The sequence below is a fragment of the Stenella coeruleoalba genome, assembly GCF_951394435.1.
Source record: "Stenella coeruleoalba genome assembly, chromosome: 4".
Classification (NCBI taxonomy): Eukaryota; Metazoa; Chordata; class Mammalia; order Artiodactyla; family Delphinidae; genus Stenella; species Stenella coeruleoalba.
In genome coordinates this window covers 58,935,889-58,945,594 of record NC_137149.1, presented here as the reverse complement: position 1 = coordinate 58,945,594, position 9,706 = coordinate 58,935,889, and the positions used below count along the sequence as shown (strand labels likewise).

The 9,706-nt window shown below is 34.2% G+C and overlaps 1 long non-coding RNA gene across 1 annotated transcript in view; it reads right to left on the bottom strand.

Annotated features, from left to right (window-relative positions):
* Nucleotides 1–2,008: 2,008 nt before the first annotated feature.
* The window catches only part of LOC307185367, a 74,895-nt gene continuing 67,197 nt past the window's right edge, over nucleotides 2,009–9,706 (bottom strand). Inside the window, exon 4 of the long non-coding RNA XR_013828025.1 lies at nucleotides 2,009–2,902. This is a non-coding gene — a long non-coding RNA (uncharacterized lncRNA). The remainder of the gene's footprint in view (nucleotides 2,903–9,706) is intronic.

Here is a 9,706-nt window from a genome sequence, read left to right as displayed (position 1 = left end):
AATTTCATTGTTTCCCAACACCTGCCTCAAATAAATAAAACATAGGGAAGGAAATATTTCCTGATCTTCTAGAAAGACTTCATTCTCAGCAACTAAATAACAAAATGAAATTTATTTGATTCACTTTGCAGCTCTGGGAACCTGAAATCATCCTCCAGCTTCTTGGGAATATGGTTTTTGACAGCTTTGTCTTTTAGTTGATATTTTTCACTGTTGAAAGGCTTATGTACATTTTCCTCCACTTTAATCTGTTTTCCCATAGAGAATGTAATAAATTCCCCTGCAAATATTTTCATGTCTGTGTATCTCTCTTGGTAGGCTGTTTACATTAAGGCTCTTGTATAAGTTAGATTAGTTCACCTCAGTAGCTACAGCTTCATTATTAACACAGCCTGTGTGGCATAGTTCAAAATCTTTCAAAGAGAAATTTTATATAATCACTGCTACTCTAAGTCTACATCACTGAAAGAACATCAATACATTTCAGAAAGAAAGAAGAGAATGCTTTTAGATTGGGTCTTAATAGGTGGATTAGTGTGGTCTTGTTTCACAGAAACTTTTTGAAACATTTCCCCTCTCCCCAAAGGAAGGTTTCTGTCTGATTATTATTTTTGATATATTTGATTATAGATCATAAGTGACCTAGCCTTGCCTTCCGAACTACAACTGTCTGCCTGTGCTTGCTGGGATGCTCACCTGAAAATTCTAGTTATAATGTTTTGTAGATGAAAAATATAAATATATAAAACATAAAGACACCCAGGAAATGGATAATTCACAGTGGTTCCTACACTTGAAAAGGATCACATGCATTGAGAGAGAGGTAAAGCAGAGTCTTAAGGTTAAAATGTTTGCTACATTTCTGTTTCCTCTCTCTAACATAAAAGATATTAGTATGTTCTTACCCACTCCCTCTCTGCCTGATACAATAATAGTTGCATTCATATTAGAAGAAACTGGACGGTTTTCAAACCTTTTTGCTTCTGCACCCCTTAAAATAATCCTGGGAAAATATGTAGCCATAGCACATTTTGAATTGAAATCTAAATATTTTATCATAACTGTAGATTTTTCATAAAGCATAATGTACATTTTTATGTGCTTCAAATATATTTTCATCAAATCTTAGAACTGTGAATTTTCTTTTTATAGACAACGACCACTGTAATCTAATTAGAAAAGCTAATTTGTAAAGTCAATCAGTCAAAGCAAACTTTATGTCAGAAAAATGTCTGATTTGATTTATTTCTTAAAAGCCTGTTAATGCATGCTTCCATGATTCATCTCACTTCCTCTGAATTTCTATAATAGAATACTACATAGGTTCAACAGGAAATTTGCTAAGAGCTTATATTGGGGGTGAAATAAGGCACTGACCCCCTCAATATGCCTTGTTTTGCTCTTACTAGACCCTCAATCAGATGCAAGATATGGCTAGGATGGCTCTGTAATGTGATTCAAGATGGAAAATTTGTCTTAATTTTGTGGAGTGAGAACAGACAGGTCATGGCAAAAAGAAATATTGGAAAGCAGAGCCAGGAGACCATAGGTTTTTTGAAGTAGGAAGCTGGATATCTGAAAAATAATTTCCTAAAGATTATTTACGTGTGTATATCTCCTACAGAGATTTTAAATATTCACAGGAGTATATACATCTCAGTTTGTCTTTGAAGACTCTTGCTTGGGACATCACATAATCAGACTCCTCAGCTTTTAGGTGAGAAAATAAGGCTGAAAATCAATGAATTAACTGTACCAAAAATTATGTTTCCCTTTATAGTCTGCAAAGCTAGTCCTTGTTACAGTCGGCAAAACTAGTCCTTATATTGTTTTCTTCTTGAAATTTTCCTTATCTGACTCTACCATATGCATATAGTTTATTGTCTATGGAACCATTGTTTACTTGTTCAAAAACTCAATGGACCACTGTAATTGAGGACTTGAGAGAGAGGTACCTGGACTTGTGGGCTCTCAAATCTAGGTTTAGACAGTTTGCATTATATCATTTATGATCAAGGAATAAGGTTTAGGATCATGTGACCTTCAGGGATATTGAAATATATTCAAAAGTATATGGTTGCTCTCTGTGCACTCTATCTAGATTAACACTGAATGAATTGTCTACTTTGGGTATGTTTCGTATGTATAAATGTATTTAAATTTCTTAAAGTACAGGATTGGCTATTCTTCCCTCTGATTATCTCATCAAATAGCTTAGCATAGTGGTTTGCAAATAAAAGACACAATAAATTTTAACTGACTTGCTTTAACAATCTTAAAGTTATAGGCTGAATGGTAATTGCCAACAGGGAAATCTCATGCCAAGATATTCAATTAAAATGATGATTATAATCCATGTAAACAAAACATATGGTTAAAATTAAATAGGAGGTGGATACCACAGAGCAAAAATAAACTATGTTTGCATGCATTTTTCCCATTTATAAAATGTATTTATTTGAAACCGAGCAGGGAATCATGGTACCTCCAACTAGTTGCAAAAACATGAACAAATTCCTTACATCCTCTCTTCTAAATTTCAACATCAATAAAATGTTTAAAAAATTGACTTGATGACAGACAAAATTATTTCTCTTTCTATGTCTCATGGTTTTCCATGACTTTTTCTACAAAGGAGACACCCACCTCCATGTTTTTGCCGAAGCATGTTTTGACTTTTATATAATTTACCTAATCACCTTTTCCTATAATAATTAATACTTTTTAACTCCTACTTTACAAAAGAAAAGTGATTATTGTCTGTCATATCCAAGGCTCTATGATTATCATTTATTCAATCAATCATTCAAAAAAACAAAATTGTGTGACTTACCATGAACTGGGGATAAATTAATAGCCAAGACAGACCTGGTTCCTGATGCTTATGAAGACATGGCATATCCTGGGTAAACAAACAAATATAGTATTACAATAAAATGTGATAAATGTTCGTATAACTGAAGAAATGTGTCACAAAAAAAATCTGGCTTTTTTTTAAGTCAATACCATCTGACAGAATCTCCTTATCCTTATTATTATCCATGGATTTCCAGGGCACTTGTACTACCCTCAAAGATTGAAGCACTTATTTTATTATAATTTACTCTATCAATCCATGACCTACTCAGTGATATATACATCCATATCAAAGACTATTATCTTGGTGTGTGTTCCACTCAGTTCTCTGACAAACTAACATTTATGAGGCCTCAAATACTCTTGGGTTTGTTCTAATTGTAAGATTTCAATTACAAACTGTTTTCTATTTGCCAGGCATCCTGCTTTGTTTTTAACATATATTAATTTATGTAATCCTCACAACAAATCAATGAGGTTGTTGTGGGTTGACTTGTGTCCCGTCAAAAAGATCTGCGGGAATCGTAAAGCTCAGTACGTCAGAATATGACCTTATTTGGAAAAAGGTCTTTACAGAGTGTATCAAGTTAAAATAAGGTCATTAGGGTGGGCCCTAATCCAATGTGTCTGGTGTCCTTATAAAAAGGGGAAATTTGAACACAGAGACATTCACAGAGGGAAAATGGTGTAAGGAGACAGGGAGAACATGGCCATTTAGAAACCAAAAATGCCTGAGGCTACCAGAATTTAGGAGAGAGGCAGGAACCAACTCTCTCCTAGTGCCTTCAGAGGGAGCATGGTCTTGCCAACATCTTGATCTCAGACTTCTGGTCTTCAGAACTGTGTGAAAACAAATGTCTGTATGTTCCAAGCCACCCAGTTTGTGGTATTTTGTCATGACAGAAAGCTAATAAAAGGTAGTATGTCGTAAAGAATTGACCTTGTCCAAGGTGAGGTCTGTCCTTTGCCCACAATTCCTGGAAGATGATCTTTAAACTCTTGAAATATCTTGCCTGATAAGAAGTATCTTTGTTTACTTGGGAGCCTTGGGTCATGACAGATAGCTTATGCTAGTAATATGATTTATGGGGGTCCTTTAGGCCCCACAATATCAGCTCAATCTCTTGAAGACCTGGAAACTAAGGTCAGCTATGTGAGCAGTCAACCATGTCTACACAGGCATACCTTGGAGATACAGTGGGTTCAGCTCCAGACCACCACCATAAAGTGAATATTGCAATAAAGTGAGTCACATGAATTTTTTAGTTTCCCAGTGCCTATAAAAGTTATGTTTACACTATGTTGCACACTATTAAGTGTGCAATATTATTATGTCTTAAAAAAACAAGGTACATGCCTTAAAAAAACAAGGTACATGCAATATTATTATGTCTTAAAAAAACAAGGTACATGCCTTAATTAAAAAATACTTTATTGTTAAAAAATGCTAACCATCACCTGAGCCTTCAGTGAGTTGTAATCTTTTTGCTGGTGGGGGGTTTGAAATATTGTGAGAATTACCAAAATGTGACATAGACACATGAACAGAACAAATGCTGTTTAAAAAGACATGTTCAACTCATGGTTGCCACAAACCTTTAATTTGTAATAAAAGTAGTATCTGCAAATTGCAATAAAGCAAGGTATAACTGTATTACTGAGCACCAGTAAAAACACAGGACATCAAGACTCAGGTGAGCTTTCCTGAGAACACTGGCAATACTCTGTGAATACTGTCACACATTAGGATGGGAGGAGTTAGTGCTATTTATAGTTTCACTGGGAGAGAACAGAAAGCTTCACACTGGGAACTCTTCCTGGACTTTGCCACTCATACACATTCCCTGGGTTGATGTAAATCTGTATCATTTTGCTATAAAAAAAACATAACTATGAGTATAACAGCTTTCAATGAGTTCTGTTCATCCCTCTAGTGAATTATTAAACAAGGGTGGTTTCGCAAACCATTAATCTTGTAATAGTTTCAGAAGTGAGGGTGGCCTTAGAGATTTCCTGAAATCTACAGATAGACCCTATACTATGTTGGCTTTTTTATAATACTGGGTGAAGAAAGATTCCAGAGGATCTTCTCATTGGACTAAATCAGGAATCAGCAAATACAGGACAAATAAGACCTTCTGGCTGTTTTTGTAAATGCAATTTTATTGCCACAAACCACAGGCATTCATTTACATATTGACAGTGCCTGCTTTTGCATTACAATGACAGTTTAGTGAGAACACAGAATTTATGGCTCTCAAAGCCTAAAATATACACTATCTAACCCCTTGCATATATAAGTTTGCCTACCACTGCAGTAAATCATAGTATTCTATATGATTGTGTATAGATCTATGAAGGATCTGACATACAGTTACAGAAATTCAGGACAGCATCCCTTAGTACCACAACCAGTTTACTGATGCCATTATTATTTGCATTAGTATCTACCCTTATATTTGTGCCTCAGTCCACAGAGACAACTTAATAAATATCACATTGATTTCAATAAAATCTTATTAGGCTTTTATCTATGGAATAAAGTTGTTAATTATTTCCATGTCATACAAAGCTCTTCACGATTTGGGTCCAGACTTCCTTTTTAATATCTTCTACAGATACTTTCATCCATGTGCCCTCTGATTTCATGCCACTTACCATGGCATGAAATTTCAAGACAACCCCTGTGCTTTTGTCCATATTGATCCCTTATCATGGAATTTCCTTTTCCTTCTTTTCTTTCTAATTATAACTCATCTTTCAAGGCTGAGCTGAAATGCCCTACTTCTTGAATTTTTTACATCCCTTCCAGTATGAATTATTCACTACTTCCTTCAAACTTTGATAACTTTTATATGTCAACAAAACTCATCACAGATTTTTCAATAGTATTACAGATGCTTAAAATGTGTGATGAATGATTGAATTACACTCAAGGAAGATCTTCTGAAAGATATACAAGTAAGTACTCATCTAAGTCTCATATCCTGTGACTTAAAAATTTAATGGAAGATTAAAATTTATTTCTTTCAGCTCTGAATCTTAGTCATTTGTATTACCTCTCTTCTAGTTGCAGCACTGATTGCTGTGACTTTGTCTTATTTTTTTTTATATGTCACAAGACTTATAGAGTACTTGATAATATGGCAGTTGCTTAAAATTCATGATGAATTGATGAATAGTCATCATCACTTTAGTGTTCTTGTATCATGCCCTTTGTTCTTTGTGATGAAACCATTGGCTATTATCCTCTATCCTAATGCATCAAACTTTATTTCCTCCCTATTTTCTTTAGACCAATTTTAACATAAAATCCCAGCTGCTATTCATACTTTATCCATGTTGTAGTACATCAAGCAGAGAGATAGAGTTGTCTTTTTTTTATGACCAACTAGTTTTCTTTAACTAGAAAGAGGTGATGAAGTTGTACACAGAAGATAGAATACATATATTTGGTATTTGTAATAGCTGGCCTTTTAAATTGTTTGGCATTTTTATTCTTCTTTTATTTACTCCAAGGCCTAATCTCTAATGCAGCTGTGACAAACTTCCCACTAGCCTCAAACAGCCTATTTCTTTCTCCTCACCTCTTCATACACACTCAGAAGATGGATTCATCTATTGCTGAAAATATTTAGGTCAAATAAATGAATCTCCTCATGGGATTATTATTCCAAACTGTAAGTCTTTAAAAGTCAAGTATATAAATAAAGTTAATGTGATAATTTTACACAGAAAACTTACCCAGGTAAGATGCCCAATGCAGATGTAGACAAAGGACAAACTCTATGTGTACTTGTTTTTCTCTAATTTGTGAGCTTTCTTGAGGAGAAAAACCCTACTAAAATTTTATATTAAATTTCAGTAATTTAAATAGGTCTGTTAATATGATAATGCATTAGTCATAGATGGTCAAGTACATGTGTCTGAGCCTGCTTTAAATATTCTGTTAAACATGATTTCAATACAAGATAGTACCTCAATATTCACCATAATATGAAAAGGGAACTGAAAAGATTCATACAAGCATAAAGACATAACTGATAAAATAAGAATTGGATCAAGAAATAAAACAATATTTTATAAGAAAGTAGATACAGCCAAGTAGCTACAATTCTTTGATGTGCTTTTCTCCTATGAAAAAAGTCTGACAGACCAAAGCAACATCACCTATTATGAGTTAATCCAAGGCCAATCTTGAGGTCATCCTCCCGCACTGGGTAACTGGGCTAATGGAATGAATTGAATTTATGTATTCAATAAAATTTATTATTTACACATTTATTACCACACATAAATTTCTCTTACTTAAAGGAATATAATATAAAATATGGCACTTACATTCCTGTGACAGAAAGGGATAAGCCTCCCATTTAGTGCTAATTGTATTTCTTCCACAGAAGCTAGAACCTACCATAGTAACACATATTCAAAAGGCACTAAAAAATGTCTATTTAATAAATAACAAAATCTTTGCAATGCACAATAAAATAAATAAATATAATTTTAAAAATAAATGCATTGCAATCTGCAAATGCTGAAGGAGAAATTAACTGTGAGTTTTAGAGAACAGTGCCAAAGAAACTTTCTAGAAGAGATGGCTCTTGATTTGAGCTGTAAAAGGTAAATAAGTTGATTTTGAAAAGGTAGAAAAGAACATCCCATTTCCTATAATTTGAAAAGAGCCAATATCTATAATTATAATGAAATTTATTCATGTAATAAAACATTTGTAGGGTAGTATGTATAGTGGTTAAGAGCCTATTAAAATTTGCCACATTTTATTTACCTACTATTTTGTGATTCAGAACAGCTTATTTAATCCCTCCCTCTAGGGCTCAGTTTCCTCATCTGTAAAATGTAGATAATCATAGTATCTACTTCATTGTACTTTTTCAGGGATAAATTAGTTAACACAAGAAAAGCATTTATAGTGGGTTCTAGCTCACGGCTAGTGCTCAACACATGGAAGCTAGTATTAAGAACATTTCTTACCATAAATCATCTACACAGCATACTCACATACTGAGAATCTGTAGGATGAGTGCTATCATTCATGTCCTGTTGGAATAGCTCTGCTGTTACACAACATGCTTTTTTTTTCAAAACAAAACAAAACAAAACAAAAAACTGAAGTTTCAAAGTTAATTCCTGAGACAAAGGAGTAGATGCTAAATTAATCTAGAGCTAATCAATGAATTTGGTAAAGTTGCAGGACACAAAATTAATGCACAGAAATCTCTTGCATTCCTATACACTAACAACGAAAGATCAGAAGAGAAATTAAGGAAATAATCCTATTCACCATGGCAACAAAAGGAATAAAATACCTAGGAATAAACATACTTAAGGAGGTAAAAGACTTGTACTCAGAAAACTATAAGACACTGATGAAGAAATCAAAGATGACACAAACAGATGGAGAGATATAACATGTTCTTGGATTGGAAGAATCAATACTGTGAAAATGACTATACTACCCAAAGCAATCTACAGATTCAATGCAATCCTTATCAAATTACCAATAGCATTTTTTGAAGAACTAGAAAAAATATCTTAAAATTTGTATGGAGACACAAAACACCCTGAATAGCCAAAACAATCTTGAGGGAAAAAAATGGAGCTGGAGGAATCAGACTCCCGACTTCAGACAATTCTACAAAGCTACAGCAATGAAGACAATATGGTACTGGCACAGAAACAGAAATATAGATCAATGGAACAGGATAGAAAGCCCAGAGATAAACCCACGCACCTATGGTCACCTAATCTATGACAAAGGAGGCAAGGATATACAACAGAGAAAACACAGTCTCTTCAATGAGTGGTGCTGGGAAAACTGGACAGCTATGTGTAAAAGAAAGAAATTAGAACACTCCCTAACACCATACACAAAAATAAGCTCAAAATGGATTAAAGACCTAAATGTAAGACTGGACACTATAAAACTCTTAGAGGAAAACATAGGAAGAACACTCTTGGACATAAATCACAGCAAGATCTTTTTTGACCCATCTCCTAGAATAATGAAAATAAAATAAACAAATGGAACCTAATGAAACTTAAAAGCTTTTGCACAGCAAAGGAAACTATAAACAAGATGAAAAGACAACCCTCAGAATGGGAGAAAATATTTGCAAACAAATCAGCGGACAAAGGATTAATCTCCAAAATATATAAACAGCTCATGCAGCTCAATATTACAAAAACAAACAACCCAATCAAAAAATGGGCAGAAGACCTAACTAGACACCTCTCCAAAGAAGATATACAGATGGCCAAGAGGCACATGAAAAGCTGCTCAACATCACTAGTTATTACAGAAATGCAAATCAAAACTACAGTGAGTTATCACTTGACACCAGTTAAGATGGGCATCATCAGAAAATCTACAAACAACAAATGCTGGAGAGGGTGTGGAGAAATGGGAACCCTCTTGCACTGTTGGTGGGAATGTAAATTGATACAGCCACTATGGAGAACAGTATGGAGGTTCCTTAAAAAACTAAAAATAGAATTAGCATATGACCCAGTAATACTGCTACTGGGCATATACCCAGAGAAAACTATAATTCAAAAAGACTCATGCACCCCAATGTTCATTGCAGCACTAGTTACAATAGCCAGGTCATGGAAGCAACCTAAATGCCCCTCGACAGATGAATGGATAAAGAAGATGTGGTAAATATATACAATGGAATATTACTCAGCCTTAAAAAGAAATGAAACTGGGTCATTTGTGGAGATGTGGATGGACCTAGATACTGTCATACAGAGTGAAGTAAGTCACAAAGAGAAAAACAAATATCGTGTATTATCACATATATGTGGGATCTAGAAAAATGGTACA